The sequence below is a fragment of the Amborella trichopoda genome, chromosome 2 (genome assembly GCF_054954075.1).
Source record: "Amborella trichopoda isolate Santa Cruz 75 chromosome 2, AtrichopodaSantaCruz75HAP2 v2.0, whole genome shotgun sequence".
In the NCBI taxonomy this organism is placed as follows: domain Eukaryota; kingdom Viridiplantae; phylum Streptophyta; class Magnoliopsida; order Amborellales; family Amborellaceae; genus Amborella; species Amborella trichopoda.
The window spans coordinates 52,034,288-52,055,825 of record NC_142337.1 but is presented as its reverse complement, the minus strand read 5'-3'; the positions used below and the strand labels follow the sequence as shown (position 1 = coordinate 52,055,825).

Here is a 21,538-nt window from a genome sequence, read left to right as displayed (position 1 = left end):
GAGAGAGAAAATCCCAAAAAGAAAATTATTTCTATTGGGGTGCCTAGGTTTTGGGCGCCTGCCTAGGCACTGGGCGGCCTGGATCCCCCTGACTGCCTAGGTGCCGCTTAGCGCTTTTTGAAACATTGCACATGGATAAAACTATCATTACAAATTTGAAGAAGTTAAGATATATATGAGTCAATCTATTATTTGTTTGGACACTTTTATACTTAAAACATTAAATAATATTATAAAGAGGCGGTGGGGATCTAAGAGAATTCAGTAACGTGGCGTTTTAAAATTGAGAAAATGAAAAGCTCCGGATTTTGCAACCCTAGCTTAGGTGTAGAGAAGAAACCCTAGGTTTTTTTGAAATGTGTTTGTGTTTGGCTTGTTCCTTATTGATTTTACTATTTTCTCAAATTTTCTTGCATCAAATGAGCCTGATGATCTGCATAGACAATATTGTAGCGATGTACAGAAGGTACTGTAGCAGTGAACAGAAGGTACTGTAGCATTGTACGGACGTTACTGCAGCACCATACAGACAATACTATAACGTTGATATTTTGATGCCCTAGATCAACAACGAAGCCGGGAAGTTACAGTCGGGGTCTAGGGTTTGCTGATTTTGACCCATTTTTTTTCTAAATTAACCTAGATCTTGCTGAATTTTAGCACGTTTTTGTTGATCATCTGCCTAGGATTTATGAAATCGGTGGACCCATGGCAGCAAGAACGGGTCATGGAAGGGGGATTTTAGCATATCCACCATGTGATTCTAAAGATAATAGAATTGATGAATTTGAAAGGCAAGTTTAGCAGTTGACGCAACAGTTCGTGAGCCTCAATAATGGGTAAGACGGTGATCTTTCTGCTAAGAGGATCTCGAGTACAAGTCTTTTCACTTTCGCACTCCATGTGGGGAGTCGAGTGATGAGGATAGTGACAGAAGACCTAGATGTGGATGATTAGCACTCTAGGGATTTTTATTTGAAAGATGAGATTCTTGATTTTGACACAATGCATTGAAAATCAGCAAGTTGTAGATTGAGATTCACCACCAATCTTCGACACATACTCCGATGAACAACAAGATCTTTAGGGGATCCAATTTATGATAAAGATCGAGATGAAAATGAAGATGTTTCGGGAGAGGATCTTGCTCGTGAAGAATATGGAGCGAAGGCAACAAGGGGACTGATCAAAATCATAGCCTTCAAAGATCTTAAGGATATGGAACAAGTGGAGGATTCATCAGATTTAGGGCATTGGAATTAGAGTGGCGCATAGTAGCGTGGTTGACTCATAAGCCCCAAATTGTGGCCCTAATTCTAGAGTGTAATGAAATAGCTATTGAGAAAGCCTCTACATAAAAAATTGGGTTTGAAGTTGCCTACACGATTTCCAATAGGAATTCAAGGATAGCCATATTTGATAACGTTGCATTGATTCATCAATATGCATATCAGGATCGTTTCTTGAGAATTTTTTTTGTACCACGAATAATATTTGAGCTAACAAAGAAAAGAAGGTGGTTTTGATGCTATTTTCATCTTAGCACACTTCAAAATAGAAGGACGAATTTTCTCCAACCAGGGGAGAATGATGGATGGAAAAATTATTTTTATTTTTAATTTTTATTCAATTTCAAGTGATGCATATTGTATTCTAATTTTAGAGCTCATTTCTAGGGTTTTTAGTTTTTTAGGGATTCTTGGATTTTTACATTTTTTTATTTATTTTATGAGTACTGTTCACAAGTACTGTTCAAGAGTACTATTCACAAGGTAAAACTATCATTACGAATTTCAAGTTTAAGTTAGGTAATGTGGGTAAATTTAATATTTGTTTGGACACTTTTGTATTTGGAACATTAAATAATATTATAAAGAGGTACGTAGGGGTCTAAGAGAAGTCAGTCACGTGATTTTCCAGAATTGAGAAAAAAGAAAAGCTTAGGCATTTACAACTCTAGCTGGGGTGTTGATGAATTGTTCTTGTGTTTGGCTTGTTCTTTGCTGATTTTAATGTTTTCTCAAATTTTCCTGCATCACTTTTAGTCCAAGGCACAATGTTCAAAAAGTTGGATGCGCCTGCCTAAGCAGTTTGGGGGCTTGGCTGCCTAGGTGGGCTCCCAGGAGCGCAAGGACATGCTGGGCTGCAAGGAGTTCTTAGGGCAAGGGTTTAGTCCCCCAAGGGCAGTTTTTGGGCCTCAAAGATTTGGTTTTGCAATTTAAATATTCACAAAATATTAATTTAAGGGATTGTATACAATGAGACTATTTATCTTTAATACAAGGTGGTCACCATTACTTACAACCATCCGATGTGAAATTTGATAGCTTGGATATGTCACAAAGTTCGAGAAAATTTCTTTTGAAGTTTGAGCTTAGTCAATGGAATAATTGCAGCCACCCAGTATTACATCCAATGGTCAAGATTATTGTGACCACTTTATATCGAAGTTAAATGGTCTCATTCTATGCTTTCCTTGAATTTAATTTGAAGTTTTAAACTTTTCACAAAATATAAGCCCAAACTAGTAAATAATCCCAAAATACTCCAACTATAAACATGTAAAAATATCAAAAAAGAAAAATATCAAATAAAAGAATATCAATCATAACACATTATTAAAAAAAAAATCAATTCAAATATTGTAATACACTAAGCTTTTCAAAATAAATTCAATATAGGCCCAAACTGGGAAATAATTAGAACATATTTCAAGTTTTCAACTACAAATGTGTAAGTATATCAAAAAGAAAAAAAAACTCGAAGAATATCACAAGAAATCAAAAATGTTAATTTTTTTGATCTTGAGAAAAATCTCAAAACCTAAGTCTTTTAGATAGTTGTTCCTTATCTAAAATACACAAAAGGGGTTTGGGGGACTAGAATGCTCAACAAAACCCTTTTTCCCCTTTTAATGGGGGTAAATCCCCAGATACCCTTTGCTGAAGGCCTATTTTCCTCTCTCAACTTGCTTGGATCAAGATGCCACTTAGGCATCCACCGCCTTAAGGCGAGCGCCTAGATGCACAACGCCTAAGAAATCCGCCTAAGACCCACCTAGGCGTTTTGGCCTTTCATCCACCGGTCACCTGAATTTTTGAACATTGCAAAGGCAAACCTTATAGAGCACAAGTCTAAGGAGAAGGCTGTTAACAAGATGCCTTTCTTTCCAAACAGCAAAAAGACATCTCTAAAGACAAAAAGTCTAAAAAGAAATGTATTTATTAATTGCATCGGAACCCATGATGTTACTTTAAGGAGTGCCGACACCGGAAGAGGGTTGTAAAGCCCTTAAACCAAGCAAAACTTAACCACCAAAGAAAAAATATTTGTGACAATAACCACTAAGGTCAATTTAATTGAAAATGATTCCGGTTGGTGGGTAGACATAGGTGTTGCCATTCATGTTTGTTGCAACTGGGATTATTTTGAAACCTATGAGCTGTTGGAGGATGGGAACTCAATCCAACTGGGAACCCAAGCCTTTATAAGGATGCTTGGTAAAGGCACAAGGGACCTAATATTCAGTTCGGTTAAGGTTCTCACTTTGGAGAATGTGTTTTATGTGCTGGAAATGAGAAGGAACTTGGCGTCAATAAGCACGGTTTCTGGATGGTCATTGGATTTAATAAGGTCATTTTGATCACGAGAGGTATTTTTGTTGGCAATGGGTACTCATGTAATGGGATGTTTCAACTCGACTTAAGTAACAAAATAAAAAACACTTCCGCATATCTTGTGAGTGTTTCCAATTTATGGCATGCTAGAATAGGTTTCTTGAATTTTACTTCAATCAATATCTTGGTTAAGTTAGGCTTAATCCCTTAATGTGGTGATGTATGTGATGGTAAATATGAAACTTGTGTTCAAGGCACAATAATAAGAACACCTTTCCCTTCAGTTGAGAGGAATACTGAATTGTTAGGGCGTGTACACATGATATCTGTGACCTAAATATTGTCCTCACAAGAGGAGGAAAAAGGTACTTCATCATAGTCATCGATGATTCTCTCAGTACATATATGTTTATTTGTTAAGGAACCAAGATGAGGTATTTGAGAAATTCAAAGTTTATAAAGCCGAAGTTGAGAACCAACTTGATAAGAAAACTAAGATTTTGAGGAGTGACGAGCTGGGGAATATTTATTAAATGAGTTTTTCTATTTTTGTGAAAACAAAGGGATTATCCACTGAGGCACCACCCCAGACACCCTTCAACAAGATGGCTTAGCCGAGAGAAACAATCGGACATTGGTGGAGATGGTCAATGCTATGATCATCAGTTCCAACTTGCCTTTGCATTTGTGGGGTGATGCTTTACTTTCTGCGTGTTTCAAATTAAATCAAATACCATATAAGAAAGTAGAAAATGTAGCCTATGAGCTTTGTTTCGATAATAAATCAAATTTGGGTTTTCTCAGAGTGTGAGGTTGTTTCGCATATGTTGGATTGCTGGATCTAAAAAGAAATAAATTGGGACCCCAAACTCAGTGTTTCAAAAAGAGCTAGGCGGCCGCTCAGAACCTGGGCGGCTTAGGTTAAAGAAAAAAGATAGAATTTTTGAGAATTTTGATATTTTATAATCTATCCATAATCCATATTTAATATTTCCATGAATGAGGAATTGAGGAGAAGTCGAGAAGAGAATTTTGATAATCCATAAGACCATAATCCATATTTTCATACAATGCTAAAACAGTAAAACCATACAAGCATACACTGATTGTCTAATATACACAAAAGTTAGATAGTAGAAACGAAAAATAAGAAAAAGAAAATATACAATCTAAGACACAATAGTTAACACTCAACGGTCAACACCAAGAGTTAAGCACAAGAGTTAAGCACTCCAGCGTATTCAACTCTTCATTCTTCAGTCGTCGTCATCATCATCAGAAGGAATATGGTAAGCCTTACCATTTGCATTAAATTCTAGGTCATCATCATCAGAGTCATCTCCCTTCTCAACATAATGCTCGTCCTCATCTGTTTTTTCTGAATCTGCCTCTTTCTCGTCCTCTTCTTCTACCTCCCTCTTACTATGTGCAGATGAGACCCTAGGAGTCTTGGCTGCTCTACCCTTTTCTATCTTTTTGTGCTTCTTTAAAGTAAAAAATTGAATAATCTCCTCACTGGTAGCCTTAGGAACATTTTTACACGGGGCAACATCCACCTTAATACCGACAAGGTATTTTTTGAACCAGTAAATACCCCCATTAGTATCCTTTCCAAAATAATTACATTTAATACTATTTTTGTCAATCGGATTCGGGTTATAACCACTTTTAACCCGGATCACTACTTCTAGAAGAATCTGGAGGAGATATTTCTATAGAACAAGGCTCATTTTCATCATTTTTTGGTTCTTTTAAATTCAGAAATTGTCTAATCTCATCCCGAATAGCTTCAGGAACCTTTTTATAAGAAGCAATATTCCTTTTAATACTGACAAGATGTTTCTTGAATCGGTTAATGCCCCATTTGTATCTTTTTCACAAAAATTAGACCTTATACAATATTTATTGTTTCGTTTCGGGTTATGACCATTCTTCCAACCCGGATCGCTTCTTCTAGTAGAATTATAAATAGACCTATTCAAATGACAAGGATTTTATCCCTGTTTTTGTTTTATAGAACTCATATATTGCTTAATCTGCTCTCTGATTGATTCAGGAACATTTTTACAAGGGGTAACATCCCCTTAATACCGGTAAGATGTTTCTGAAACCAGATTATGCCCCTTTTTGTAACTTTTTCACAATAATTGCATCTAATGTAATTTTTGTCGTTTGGATTCAGGTTATATCCCTATTTTCAACCCAGATCTCCACTTCGACTATATCCTGAAGAAGACATCTCAAAATAAAACAAGCAATATAGAAAATAAAGTTTTGCACTTACTTTGATTGCTTGAACTCCAAACTTCCACCTTTGAGATGTTTTCTGGTGCTAAAATATTCAAAAACACCCTCTAATAGAATTAAAAAACTCTAAAACTAAATTTAATCTACCTAGGTGATGTTTGGATCCATTTTTTGTAACTTTGAGAAACACTTCGATCCAATGAAAATCACAAAATCTAGTTTTTTTGAGGTTTCTCTCTCTCTAAAATGGGTTCTTGTGGGTTTAGGTTTCAAATGAACCTAAAGCCCACCCTTAAAAGCTTTTATTTCTAAAAAACACTCAATAGAATAAAAAAAAAAGAAATCATTTCCGTCCCTGAGCGGGGCGCAGGCCTTGGGCTGCCGCCCAGGACCATCACCCCGCCCAAGGACCATCGCCTAGTTTTGCCGCCTAGGCTTGGGCGATTCGCCCAGGCCTTCTGGATCACCTAGGGGCTGCCTAGGCGCTGGGCGGTTCGCTTTTTGAAACAATGCCCAAACCTCTAGATGTGATTTTATAGGGTATGCACAAAACAGTAAAAGCCTACCAGTTTTTAGAACTAGGTTCTAATGCCATAATCGAATATAGAGACTTTAAGAATTTAAATCACAAAAGTGAACCAGAATGTGTTGATCCTCTTCCAAGAGGAGATGAACAGGAAACTTGTAATAGACCCATTGAAGAATTTATTGAACTAAGAAGTAAGAGAGCAAGAAAGATTCCATTATACAATTTCGGGCAAGATTTTTATGTTCACTTAGTGGAGGCCAAGGTTTTAAAAACTGCCAATCCGGATCGGAATCGCTTGATCCGGATAGAATATTGTTGAAGCCAGTCCAGTTCCTATCATATATCGGGACCTGGCTCGGTCCCCCCTTGAAATGGTCGGCTCTTGCTGGTCTTGTCAAGAATTGGCCGATTCTATCAGAATTGAACTGGTCGGTTCTATCTTGAACTGGTTCTTGGGGGGGGAGAATTTCTGCAAGTTCATTTTTTAAATACTAATATGTGTTGAAATGGGTATGGTCATCTTTGATTTTTTTTTTTAAGAGAGGGGCGGTGGCCCAACCCATATTTTTACTTTAGAGTGGGCCCCAACCATTAGCTGGCCCCAACAAATCACGTATGGCATTGTAGGGCGTAATGTGCAAGTGGAAAGCTAACACGTGTGAGCCTCAAGCTACTTATGCAACATCTTTTGCCTATAACTCTCAGATGCGGGACAATTGCTCGAGCTTTTTACTTGAGCCTCTTGTGCCTTAAGCTCTTTACGATGATATATTTGCTTTGTTCAACTAATCGTGGTCTATGCGACAGAACTGAGTACATCGTGCAATCTCTGATGAAAATTTTATATTTAAAGAAATTGCCCGTGTCTTTTACGAGTTTGATAGAGAGCGCCTCTAGTGGTCTTTAGTCCTAATTTTTCTCATTGCAAGCATAAATTTATGTGTTTATTTTCTGAACTTTTATTAAAATATGATCGCAAATTCATGTTTTCAAATTTTATATTTCTGTCTATATTAATTATTACTGTCTATATTAATTATTACGCCTTATATCTATTTATCTGGTAACATATACTTTTTGCTTGCTAAATCTCAAGTAGTGGAGAGAATATATATATATATTTTTAATTATAACCATGTGGGCAAGACTTTGGAAATGATTGAACTTGTATGATATTTGAGGTTATTTAAAAATGAAAAATTCATCAAAAAAAAAAAGAGAAAAAGAGAACCTTTAGAGTAGCGAAAAGCATATGTGGTGAGGAAGCAGAAATGGAGGATCATAGTTTTTTTCCAGATTTCCATTTTGGTTTAATAAAAACACGATAGCTCATTGTTAGGGTCATAGCTTTTTTTCTCTCTATTAAATCAAAACGTCCAAAACTATTATGCGATTCCTTTTTTTTTTCACTATAAAAATTTGAGTTAGATAAATCCATTTTTTTTTTTGATAAACGTTAACTTTTGTATTGCTATGAAGAGATAGAGTACAATTTTGGGTTAATCCGAGAGTACCCTCTAGATGTGACTCTCGGTAAAAAATAGGTCAACAGACCCTGTACAAAAAATGGGCTTATAAGGTTGCCCCCTTGCAATGAGTTTACAAAAAATGGGCTTATAAGGTTGCCCGTATACAGTAAGATGTTCTTCTAAGTCTAACCTCTGCGGTCTAGAGCAAAAAAGGAGATGGACCGGGTTTGATCTTCGTCTTGGGCCCTAGCTCCGTCCTTCGTCAGGAGATCGGCGAACTCGTTGGACGTCCTCTAGGTATGCATCCAAAAGGCTGCCATATCCCTGCATGTACATGTAATCTCATAAAAAATCGAAGCAAGATATCATGGAGGTGTAGATCTCCCGGCTGCCTATGTTATGATGTTAAACGCATCACCCTGCATTATAAGGTTTTACCCCCAAGATTGATTGAAACTTTTTAGGTCTCTGAGTAGGGCATTGATTCGGCATATTGGGAATCTTGAAAGCCAAGATATTCGGAGTAGGTGAAAAGGTTATTGCATTGGTGATCTCTAAAGACACCACCAGCTCCTGCGTTGCTGGGGTTCCCCAAAGAGCACCCATCGAAATTAAGTTTAATGGCTTCGTCAGGTGGTGGATTCTAGATGCTTGATGTTTTCGCCTTCCGTGGTCGGTGGAATAGAATCATTGACTGAGGAAGGAATTCACAGAAATACCCTTGAAGAGGTATTGGTTAGAAGCCCAGAAGGTTACTAAGGATGTAACCTTGTTAAAGAGTGTTGTGGCTTGGCTGACCTGTCCTTGGAATTTTCTGGCATTTCTTTCTGTCCAGATGACCCAAATGGTTGCTTCCACCACTGCAGCCTTCCATACTTCGGCCATTGGAATGCATAATCCGAAGCTATAAGGTCCTTGACTGACATTGGTGTTACTCATTGCACCGAATAGTTGTAGCAGTAGACTCCAGAGGTCGTGGGCAAGATTACAATAGATGAATAAGTGGGGATTGGATTCCTCCTCGCACAACACATGATGCATCTGTTGGGGATGGGAATCCCTCTCTTTTGGAGATGATTGATAGTAAGTGCCTTTTGAGAACCTGCTATCCAGCTGAAAGTCTGCACCTTAGGGGGCGCTATAGTATGCCAAACCTTAGAAAGAACCAATGGAGGGTTTAGGGGGAATATGGGAGCTTGGATGAGTTTCTTGTAAAAGGAGGCCACTAAGAAGACCCTTGTAGGGACACGAGACCAAAGCAGCTGATCCCTCCCTTGTGACGAGATGAAAGAAATGTGCAAGGTTGCCGACAGGGAGAGAAAGTGGTGTGTTTCCTCCTCGGAGAAGTTTCTTTTGAATGAGGGGTTCCACACTCTTCGACTTCCCTCCGACACCATTTCTTCTTCTATTGTAGAATCTCTGTTTGCCTCGATGGCGTAAAGGGATGGAAAGAGTTCCCTTAATGACGCATGTCCAAACCAAAGGTTAGACCAAAAACGCACTCTTGTTCCTTCTCTTGGATGAAGCCTGATGAATTTTTTGAACAATGCGAGGGAGGAGGTGAACAACTTCCATGCTGTTGAAGCAAATCTCCAATGTCTCCTCTACGGCACCCAAGTGCGTTCAGGAATCTTGTATTTACTTCGTAGTACCTGAGCCCAGAGAGAATCAGTCTGAGTGGCTAGGCGCCACCACCATTTCCCTAAAAGGGCCATGTTGTGTTTTCTTAGGAGCCTGATCCCCAACCCCCCCTGATGTTTGAGTAAGCAGACCTTATCCCAAGAAATCAAATGATATTTTGTTTTCTCGACCTGTCTTGACCAGAGAAAGTTCCTCATAAGTTGGTCAAGCCGATTTGCCACTGAAGATGACACTTTGAAAAGAGACATAAGGTACACAGGGGCATTGGCTAAGGTTGCTTTGATTAGAGTGATTCTACTCGCTCGAGAAAGGTATCTCCCTTTCCATCTAGCCAAACGTCTTATCAACCTTGTCAATCACGTGAGACCAATGTCTCTTTTCGGTATTCCCAGCCCCTGAGGTAGACCCTGATAGGTTGTGGGGAGATCCTCGACTTTGCAATCCTAATTAGGAATAAGCTCTCTGATTTGGGCATTAGCGACAGCTACACCCATCATTTTTTATTTTTTCATGTTGACCTTGAAGCCTGTGGCCACTTGGAAACATTTAAGATAGAGCCTCAAGTTCTCAACTTCTTTAGGAGATGCATCGAGGAACACCTAAGTGTCGTTTGTGTATTGCAGGTGCGACACAAGCGGCCCACGGTGAGAACTTTTAAAACTTATGAGGAGACCTGCCAGGTATACTCGAGACAAGGAGCGGTAAAAGGCTTCTGTTGAGATTGCAAAAAGGAAGGGGGAGATAGGATCCTCTTGGTGTAATCCCCTCTAGGAAGGGAAGAATCCTTTGGGGTTCTGTTGATGAGTATCGAAAAATGCGGATGAGATTAACAACCTCTCATCCAATTTCTCCAACGCTCATGAAATCCCATTCCTGCCATTATCTCACCCAGTATGGACCAATAAACGTGGTCGTACGCTTTCTCCCAGAGATCAGGCTTTTTTGCCAAATGCCTTGAGTGGATACACTCTTGGGCAACTAGCGTGCTGTCCAGGATTTGCCTATGTATAATGAAGGCCGACTGTGAAGACGAGATGATAGAGGGAAGGACCTGTTGTAATCTTGAGGTCAACACCTTAGCCAGGATTTTATAGGAGTTGAGTAAACTGATAGGGCGAAAGTCCTGTAGTTCCTCAGCCCCTTCAACCTTGGGGACCAAGGCAATAAAAGTGCCGTTAATGGCTTTATGGAGTATTCCCCAGTGGAAAAATTCGGTGAAGAAACTCATGAAGTCTGGGTGAAAAGTTTCCCAAAAGATTTTGAAGGGGGCAATGGGAAACCCATCTGGGCCAGGAGCTTTATCTTTGGCTAGGTCATCTAAGGCTTTCAAGATTTCCTCTTCAAGGGAGGGACGCTCCAGCCATGGAGCCTGTTCTTCTGACAAGGTATGGAAGTCAAGCTCAGCCATAATAAAAGGTCTGGGACCCCACGGAGCAGCATAAAGGGCCTGGAAAATGCTGGGATTTCCCTTTGGAAGGCCTCCATTGATGCTACCCTTGGGATAGAGCGCCACAGCAGAATTTTTAGACGTGAAAGGCCCTCGCCAAGCGATATGATTGAAAAGATCAAATCCCTTGTTATTTTTTGGGCTTCTAATCACAAACTTTTCAAAGGGAGTCCCTACTCGACTTTCCTCCAACACTTGGAAACCTTACTTTACACTAGGATAGCTTGCATTACCCGTGGTTCCTTGTGGATTCCACCCATCATTGGACAAACTAAACTGAATTTGGACGAATGCTCTCTGGGTAATCCTGACCCCTCAAGGATAGGGGGTCTTTTTAGGAAACATGTGGGCCAAACCCCTACCTCCTTCTCAAAACATCGTCCACACTGATTCCAATACGGCAGAGGTGCTAGCTCTCCTCGAGGGCCTAAAGCTTTTTAATCCTCTGTGGAGTGTTTCTCTAGTAGTAGAGGGGGATTCCAAGAATGTAATCCGGTGGTCCTCTGGCCTCTCCCCTCGGCCTTGGATGCTTGCTCATATTTTTTAAGAGAGTGTGCACATAGGCAGGGGTATGCATGTCTCATGGAAGCATTATGGCGGGAAGGAAACCACAAAGCTGACTCCCTTATGAAGGAGGCTGCATCATCTGTCTAACCCCCCATTTTTGGGATACCATTTCTGGCTTGTCCATGGACCTTCATTTTGTGATTACCTAGAAATCCAAACTGCAGTTTGTTGTATACAAACTACCTAGAAGGGACCTTTAATTTTTTGTATAGAGCTCCCTAGGCTCCCCCCCTTGGGGAGTCATTTTTTGTAAAGACCTCCCAGCTTGTGGGATGCCTCATTTTTTGACCTACTGTGCTCTTCTCTTCAATAGTATAGAAATGTTAATCTCTTAAAAAAAAAAAGTTGGTAACAAGGTGTCTCCAATCATGAGTGTGGCTCCCCCCCACCTTTCTCTCGTCAGACAATATGATTCACCATTCGCCTCTCTCTATTTGTGATAAATTAGAGATGTCTCTTTTCTTGGAGAGCATATAGACTTCTTTAATAATATCCTCATGTCTTCCTCATGAGAAGTTTGGCCTTTCTAATAGCACTGGGGGAATCACCCTTGAGAAGTAACTTCATGGAGAGGAAATGGTGGAGTTTTTAAGTACTCAACAATGCCAAAGCTTCTGCTGAATGAGACTTAGCAAAAGATCCTAAGGTGCTGTATTTACTCCAATGCCAGATGGGCTTAGGTTCCCAAGTGAATTTCAAATTTTAGTGAAGCAATTGGCTGCTTTGTCTGGTCCTATTTCTCCTTCACTTTTGCTTGAATGGGAGCCCAAAAAACAAAAAGGGTAACTTATTATACGAGTGTTTTAAAAGGTGCAAGGCACCGCCTAGGCTGCCCAAGGGGGCACCTCATGATTGGGCATCCCCAAAGAATTAACCATATTTTGTGTGCTTTTGTCGTGTTGTGCATACATACACGAGTTTGAAGTTTGAACCAGTGTAGAAAAAATCAAGCGGTTCAAATTCTAATCGCCTGGTTAGATTGGAACTGGCGATTGGCCAGTTCCAATTTTGGCCGGTTTTGGTGAACATGATGGGTATTTTAAAAACCATTAAAAAAAATCTAAAATTGCAAAAAATAAGGGATTTTGTCTATAATGCATTTTTTTAATAGTTTTCAACATTTTGGAAAATATTGGAAATTGTTTTGGCCATTAATACTTTTTTTACGTTTTCTCGTTGTTTTTAGAAAATTTTAAAAATACACCTGGGCACAAATCGATTTTTTAAAATCCATGTTTTTTATTAATTTTCAACTTCATTTGGATGTGCTTTGTTTAATCATGCTTTAGATATTCTTTTCATATTTTGATAAATGTTTTTTGTACTTTTTTTATTTTTTTAACACTTTTTTGACCTCCAGGGATTTGCCCTGTTAGGCCGGTTGAATCAGCTGGTTGAACCTCTTCTGGCCCCATGTCCGGTTAACCGTTCCAGTTCAATTTTTCCTACATTGGTTTGAACTATGAAATTTGGGAGATTGAAACTTCCCCAAACTTGAAACTTGAAAGTTGAATTTGAAACGAATAACAGCCACTTCAGTCATACAACATTTGGGGAATATGGATTAATGACCATAAGCCCTTATGGATTCATCAATTACATGCCATACCATACAAGCAAAAATACGTCTTAGCAGACCTGTGAATTCATTCCCAGCTCCCAAAAGTCAAAACAGCGAAAACAAGGAAATAGATGTAAAATTGCAAACTGAGATTCATAATGATCATCACCACCACGTTGATGACCATCTCCATTATCATTGTCATCTTCATCTGATGCCAAGTCATCATTATCAGAATCATCCCCCACCTCGACATATTGCTCTTCTTCTATTTTCTTTGAGTCAGCCTCCTCCTCTTCCTCTATGGCCCTCAAGCTTCTATCTAGTGGCTGTCATAGGGCTCAATGACCCCTCATGAACACTGCTCAGCTCAATTTTTCTCCAGGGAACACTTAATAATCATCTCCAGCATCAACCGACCACTTACTAAATCTATCCATATGTCTCATAGCAGTGAGGTTGATATGAAAGCGCTCTTGGTAGCTCTCTTTCAAGCATGGGCCAACAAAAGATGGCCTGAGGGATTTAGTTCTTTGTATATGCTATCTTTGTCTTATGTGACTCCACTGAGATCTTATACATATTCACATTCATTGTTATTAAGTCTGGAGTTCCACGTTGGGGTTGATTTTCATGTTGCACATATTATAATATCATAGTCAATATAGAAATAAACGGGGTTGAGAAATTACCTTGCTGCATGCAGGGGCCTATGCAGCTGGCTGTTCCACCTATCATCTATAATCTTCAAAATAGGTGAATACTTTCTCTCATCATACCCATATTTCTTTGATGCCTTTTCCTTGGTAACCTCCAATTGCCTTGTAAATATGACAATTGGAAGGGTCCTTCTCACTATCCTCCACACGCAAGATCTTCACCAATGGATCAAATGTTTGGAGGTAGCGGACCACACCATTCGAAGACTGATGTTGTAAAATAATATCAGATACTCCCATCCCCTTTGTATGCTTGGACCATTTACTCTTGGTCCATTATTTGGAGATGAATATGTTTCTGAGCTTGCCGTCTTGAAGGGACAAATACGAGGTGACAAACCTTGCCACCCCTGGCCTCAGTGAACTGCCTCTTCTCTATGAACTTCCTATCCATGATCAGGACGTGTGTGGTTTGTATATGAGAACCATTTTGGCTTCTGTTTTCTTTCTTGTCGAGTCCACAGTTTTCAACTTAGTTATTGTCTCAAGCATGAGGTCAATGTGCAGTGCACACGGTGTCAAAAAAATATATGGCTTCTTCAATAACCGACATACTGTTCCCCCACTTCCTCCATACACTGGTTAACAATACTGGAAATGAATTCTGCATTATTAGTTTTACTTGGGTAATGGATTTCAAAAATATGTTCCCCGTTGGACAATTAACCCCCTTGACAATGCGTCCTTGTGGGTCTTCAGATACGCATGAGCTCCACCACCTTCTTAGGCTAAGGCTGCCTGAGGCCATATGGTGTAAGGGCCGATTTCCCAAGCCCAAACTGGCCCACTGCTTCAAACATGCTCTTTAACCTAGCAGCACAGAAAGAAATGCTTGCTAGGTACATCCATCGGGCTATGTATTGAGATATATGACACCTATCATCTTTCTTGAGGCAATTCTCTATAGTGGTCCGCTTCTTGTATCTTACCAAAACCTTAGGATCTGGAGGACAATAAGAATCAATATGTCCTTTTGTGTGAGGCTTCGCTGCCTAAATCCCTTCTACTAATTCTAGCCCACCTTGGGTTCCCCTTCCTCAACATTATAAATATTGTTACACAACTTGCATTTCACACTATCTTTTGGATTAGGCAAAGAGACATATTTCCAACCCGGATCACCTTGTTTATTTGAACTGGAAGATGACATTGTCACTTATGTTACAAATGATTTAACTAATTCCCAAACCTGAAAATCTACAAAGTAAACCCCAATTATGAATACATATAAATTGCAACAAATCAAACTCCAAACATGAATGAAGTAAACAAACTAAAATCCAAGTATCTAAAAAAGTTAGTAAACCAAAACGCAATCTTGAAAAATTTCATCAAGAAATAACCTATATTAGAAATTTTTTTTTTAAAAAAACCAAAATATCTGAAGTTGAAATGCGAAACCAGATAGAAATTACAAAACCGAAACCCAAATATTGGAAAACATCATTGAACTCAATAAACCCAACCTTATGCTAGAAAAAAAGTTACAAAACCAAACGGTCCAAAATGAAATTTGAAACTAGAAAAATACAAAACCTAAACCCAAACTTGAAAAATGTCAACAAACCCAATATCAAAATTTCCAACAAATTCAAACCTAAAATTGAAGAAGAAAACACATAAACAACAACAAATCTTGAAAGAAAAAAAAAAAAATCCAAAACTCAATCTTGAAAAATATCAACAGACCAGAAACAGAGCTTTCAAAAATCAAAACGGAGTAACCTTTAAAAAATTAAACAAAGTTGGCTCAAATCGGTGAGCTTTAGCAAAAAAACACTAACAATCCAAAACCCAATCTTGAAAATATCAGGAACCCAAAACCCAAACCCAAAATCAAATCAAACTAACCTTTCAAGACCTAAACAAAGTTAACTCTAACATGCGAGATTTAGTTTTGAAAATACATGCTTTGACACCTCTTCGAGTCTCACAAGCGATTGATTTCTATCACCAGAATTCGAAAGTACCCCCCCAAAAATGTCAATCTAAAAATTTCCAAATCTTGTTTAAAGGGTTTTCTCTCTCTAAAATGTGAAAAATGAGTTTTGGGGGAAGGAAAGGTGGGAAATTGAATCCACCCTTTCTCTGAATCGTAAGCAAGTAAATTTAGCAATAATGGAGAAAGAATATGGCTATAAATCAAGCCAAGAGAAGAAAACTTTACTGTTTTGTAAAATAAAATTTATTCCAATAACATATGCCTCCTGAAATATGATATCTAACCTTTTATAAGCCTATGAAGCCCTAATTTAACTTGAGATCTAGGTAAGCATTTAAGACTCTAAAATACCCCTAAAACAATATTAAAATTCCAAAAATATCCCTATGAACAGTACATGAACAATAACTGTGAACAATATTGCATGAACAGTAACTGTGTAGTACCATGAATAGTACTAGTGAATAGTAAATAAAGAAAATATAAGAAAACCCTAGAATCTCAAAAAAAACCTTAAAATCCTAAAAATAAATCCTAAAATTAAATCAAAATATACATCCTTTAAAATTGAATAGAAATTAAAAATAAGTATAATTTTACCCTCTATCATTCTTCCCTGGTTGGAGAGATCTCGTCTTCAAGGTATGAAATGTGCTAAGATGAATTCAGCATCAAAACTACATTCTTCAACCTTCTTCTTAATTAGCTCATATACTATTTGTGGTAAACATAACTTCTCAATAAACGGATCCTGATATATATATTGAGGAATCAGCTATTCTTGAGCTCCCATTGAAAATTGTGTAGGAAACTTCAAACCCAATTTCCTGCACTTTAGAGGCTTTCTCGACATCTATCATTGCTTTCTGAAACCAAGGCCACAATTTGCAGATTTTGAGTTCGATGCTTCCACTGCATTAATTTGATTCCAATGCCCTAAATCTCCTAAATGTTCCACTTCTTTGATATCCTTTAGATCTTCATCTTTTTCTTCGTTAAAGATTGGTTCACCTACGAGATCTTGATCGTCATCATAGATTTGATCTCTTACAAAATCTCGTTCATCGTCTAAGTATGTATAGAAAATCGGTGGCAAATACCAATATACAACTTGCTGATTTTAATACGACTTATGCCAAAATCAACATCGTTCTCCTTCAAATCATGTAAGATCAACTAAATCCCATGATCTATTCTCTCGAACATGAGGCTTCCAACATGGAGCGCGTGCATAGAACGAGTGGTTGAAGGTAGCTTCATCATTCCGCTCCAACTCTGAGTCGGACTCTAAATCGCGCCATTCTCCATAGAAACCCTCACGATTTGGATCTATCCTCATAGATTACTCTTTGTTTAGGGCACACTATTGTTTGGCCCGCTTGCGAAACAATAGCTCTGTAGCCCACTCCGAAACAAGTTGCGAAACAAGTTGTTGATTTTCTTGTGCAGTTGGATTAGATCGACATCCTTGTAGCTGAGACCTCCATGACAAGCCATGCAATCTCCAACCATCCACGAATCATGCTCTGATACCATTTGATGTAGGAAGGAAAGGTGGGAAATTGAATGCACCATTTTTCTGAACCTTAAACAAGTAAAATCATCAATAATGGAGAAATAATATGGCTCAGCCAAGAGAAGTAAACTTTATTCTTTCATAAAATAAAATTGATTCCAATAACGTATACCTCCTAAAATGTGATATCCAACCTTTTACGACCCTATGAAACCCTAATTTAACTTGAGATCCAAGTAAACATTTAAGACTCTAAATTACCTCTAAAACAATACTAAAATTTCAAAAATACCTATGTGAGTAGTAGCACGTGAACAATAACTGTGAACAATAATGCATGAACAATAATTGTGAACAGTACCCTAAATAGTAAATAAAAAAATATAAGAAAACCCTAGAATCCCAAAAAAAACTTAAAATTCTAAAAATAAATCTTAAAACTAAAATCAAAATATACATCCTTTAAAATTGAATAGAAATTAAAAATAAATATAATTTTGCACACCATCACCTCGGCAGGGTGCCTAGGGCCTTGGCCTAACTCAAGGTGCCTAGGAAGGACACCTTTCATATCCTTGATTTGTACTTGCCGGAAGGGATTACTTTTTGAGTTCTGATTAGAGATCTTTCTCATATATAAATCTTTATTTCATTTTTCTCTAGCTATCTTGTTAGTATTTGCAATCTTTTATTTTTAAAAATGTCATTTTTACATGTATTTCTTGAATTCTCCTTCATTTTTCTATATTTCTATTTTATGCACTTGCTTTTGACATTACCATTCCTTTACCTTAAATATTTTCTGCAGCCTTTTCTCTTCTTTTGTCAAATCTGGAGTTCTTTTTTATATTTTTCATTGGGAATGATTTACTAAAATAAGATTTTACTTTTTCTTGAGATTATTGATTACGTGTTTGTGTGTAGCTCTAGCTTATGTTTTCTAATTCTATTGCATATGGTGAATTAGTTGTATATTGGAGCTTGAAGTCTTGACAAGTACATGTAACCTGGGAATATATTTCAAAGAATAATCAGATAAAGGTCCAACAATTTCAATATGTTTAGTAATGTTTGTCATAGGAAGGTATTCTCTATCTGAGAATAGAGATTTTTATGAATTGTGCAAGTTAAATGTGAATGAAGCTGGATGATTTAGTGTAGCACCGGAATATTTTAGTTCATGTATGAGCACATATTGCACACTCATTCTTAATTTCATGTGTATCTGCTCTACTCATGTGCTTTTTGGAAGTTTTTGTTACTGATTGTATGTCTTCAAATTAGTTATACACCTAGTGGTCCTGTGCTTTGTGCAATCCTGGTTATTCGAGTGTCTTGTTCATGCCTCTGCTCCCTTTGCTGTGTCCTGTAAGCTTGAATCCCGGTGTGAATATCTCCATGTGTCATAGCTCCTACTGAGCTTGCTACTTTGTTGTTACATGCTTTGCCTCCTAGTTGTGTATTTCATGAATGGCTTTTGGTCTAGCTGCTTTGAATTTTTTTTTTACCCCCTCTTCTCTTTTTAGAACTATCTAGAAATAAACCTTTTTTCTGTTGGGCATTGCTATTGTTGCCATTGTTTCCTTCTTTTTGGGAAATAATTATTCTGCCTTCTACAAGTGGTGCTGTTCTAAAGTGATTTATATGCCTGTGTAGTGCAGTTCATGAGGCTTGCATACCTAATAGGATATGGAATGGACATTGAGAAAAGTCCTACCAATAGGTATGTTTCTTCTGAATAAAGATAATGGGCACTTACTTTTGAAATTATTTCACCTCGTTGTCTACCCTCCCTGTTCTTATTATCTTATAATCAGTGTTATTAATTTCGATGAATGTATAGTTTGCTTGTCATTTTCATTTTGGACCATTTTCACTTTATGGCTATTATACCATTTACACTTGCTAAATGCACCCTGGTTTGAGCAGTGCTGCTTTGAGCATGCTTTCATGGGCAAGACCAGTAGTCTGGCCTTCAGTTCCTCCTGATGCTTTAACAGGGGTGGTTGCAAAAGAAAAGGCAAGTATATTCTTGTGGTTAACTCTTAGGGTTGTCAGTTTTTCATCTTATTATGCTCAACCCTTTATTACTTTACATCTATTGAATTCTTATTTTAACACAGAAATGGTGGCCTGGCTGTACTGTATGGATGTGATCCACTTTGTGAAAGGGGACCAATTCCAGAGGTTTTGTGCCCTTGAAAATCTCTACTCATTCCATGATAATTTATAGCTACAGTATACAACTAGCAGAACTGGATTGAATAATCTAGTGACATGGAAGGACCTGAAGGAATCAAGTTTGTGCATTTGAAGCAGTCCAAAACTACTTCGAAGGAAAAGTTGTATATGAACTGCTGTTTTTAGAGGCCATGGCTTTAATGGATGGTAATTAGCAACAAAATTCATGTTTTAGCAAATACGCAAATATAACACTTGGGTGTTTGAGAAAGGGTTCTTGCACTGTAAAAATCAAATGTCATGAGATCGTATTTAGTGCATTTGAGAAGGGGCTCTTACACTGGAAAAATCAAATCTCATGAGTGTGTCTTATACAATAAAACACTGTTAGTAATTTCTATTTTAGAATATAAAACAAATGACCTAGGTCTATTATTTTCTATTTTACTTTTTGCAATGATGTATTATCAATATAGAGTTAGAGGGATAGGGCCTGGCGCCTTCCAAATGAAGCCATTTACTATTTTGGTAGACTCCATTTTGGAGGAAGTGGTTATCATGACATCTCTTGTGCTTTAGTTAGTTTGAACTTTCCATACTTTTTTGTTATTTAAGCACTTTAATAATTTGTGGCAGCAGGATTTGAGATTTCTACATTTATAAATTCATTGCCCAAAGGATAGTTGGTCTTTGTGCTTTCTTTATTTTTCTTTACAGTAGTTGTCAAATTCAAAAAGTGGAGATAGTCTTAAGTTTTTGCTCTTGTTTAGGTGGCTGCTAGACCTTTAAGGTCTTAAGAATTTTCCAAAGTTCGTCTCTAGTCAAAACCTCCAAAATGTAGTTGTCCTAGATTCTTTAGGATGCTCCTATCAAATTTGAGTTCAAGGAGTCTCTCATTTATTCTAAACAAATGACATTTTAAGGTTCTAATTGTCAGTTTCAAAAAGAAAAAAAAAGGTTCTAATTGTCATTCTTGTTTCGCCCCCAAAAAAAAAATATATAAAAGCTCTCCAGCAGTTTCTCCCATCCATGATATCTAGTTTCTGGTATGCTGCTTTAAGCCATCATATTTCTTTTTTACAAGACGGCGTTGGCTCTTCGAAATAAAGTTCAATTTGGTTGTTTGCATGTTACTCATGTGCAAATGTGTTTCTTTTTTGTGTGTGAGTATTTATGCACAGGTATTATGAATATTGTTGATTTTTCCTATTTCTTTCATGTCTTTATACACTGAGTATGTGGGCAGCCCAGGTGCTGATGGTTCTCCAATGATGCCTCCACCAAACAAAATCCCTGTCAGCTCTATGTCTCGAACTAATTCAAGACCTGTACAATTTGAGAATTCTAGTTTGATCCAGTCACTTGTTGATCGTCCAATGAAGCTTTCAGAAGTTCATGTTGCTGCAGAACATGTCCTAAATGCGACAATTTCTGATCCTGATCTACTGAAAGCCATATCATCTGTTCATGATTTTGAGGTGATTATTTTACATGTTGATCTATTTGTGGGTCTTAGGGTCTAGAACCCAACAAAAAAAAGGAACCTTTTTGGTACTGATGAGAATAATATTTCTTCCTGCACTTTGTCTTGTACTGTTTGTCTTCTTTCCAAATGCTTCATGACTTTTTGACCCAGTCTATTTGATTTTTTACACTATTCAACCTTGGAAATATGTTTCATGAGACTGATGTTTCTGCATTCAGTCATAAGTCTGTGGATGTCTATATGGATGATTTAAGAACATGGATTCACCGTAACCACCACAGTGAGCAATATTTGTCGAGTTTCCTGTCAAAAGTTACAGTTAAACTCCATCAGCCTGGGGAAATTATCTGTGAGCACACCTTAGAGATCTAGGAAAGGGGCAATTGGGGTAAGTTAACTAAGCTTGCCGAATGATTAGTAATGTATTGCGAACGCTTTCTAGTTTGAGGTGCACCTGCAGAGGGTAGAAAAATGTACAACAGCCAGTCATCTATCTGTGTGTTGAAATTTCTTCTTACTTTGATATTCTCATACACGATATTACGAAGTTACTTTGCCCCTGTTGCCCATGTTTTCTGGATTGGTAATGGAATGAAATAATAAACTAATATAAGTC

The 21,538-nt window shown here is 37.8% G+C and overlaps 1 pseudogene across 1 annotated transcript in view; it reads left to right on the top strand.

Moving 5' to 3' along the window:
• Positions 1-21,538, top strand: part of LOC18431540 (trafficking protein particle complex II-specific subunit 130 homolog) — a 40,167-nt pseudogene that overhangs the window by 10,867 nt on the left and 7,762 nt on the right. The window contains exons 4-7 of the transcript XR_016049570.1: positions 18,917-18,978; positions 19,185-19,275; positions 19,379-19,643; positions 20,688-20,914. The product of XR_016049570.1 is annotated as a trafficking protein particle complex II-specific subunit 130 homolog (transcript). The remainder of the gene's footprint in view (positions 1-18,916; positions 18,979-19,184; positions 19,276-19,378; positions 19,644-20,687; positions 20,915-21,538) is intronic.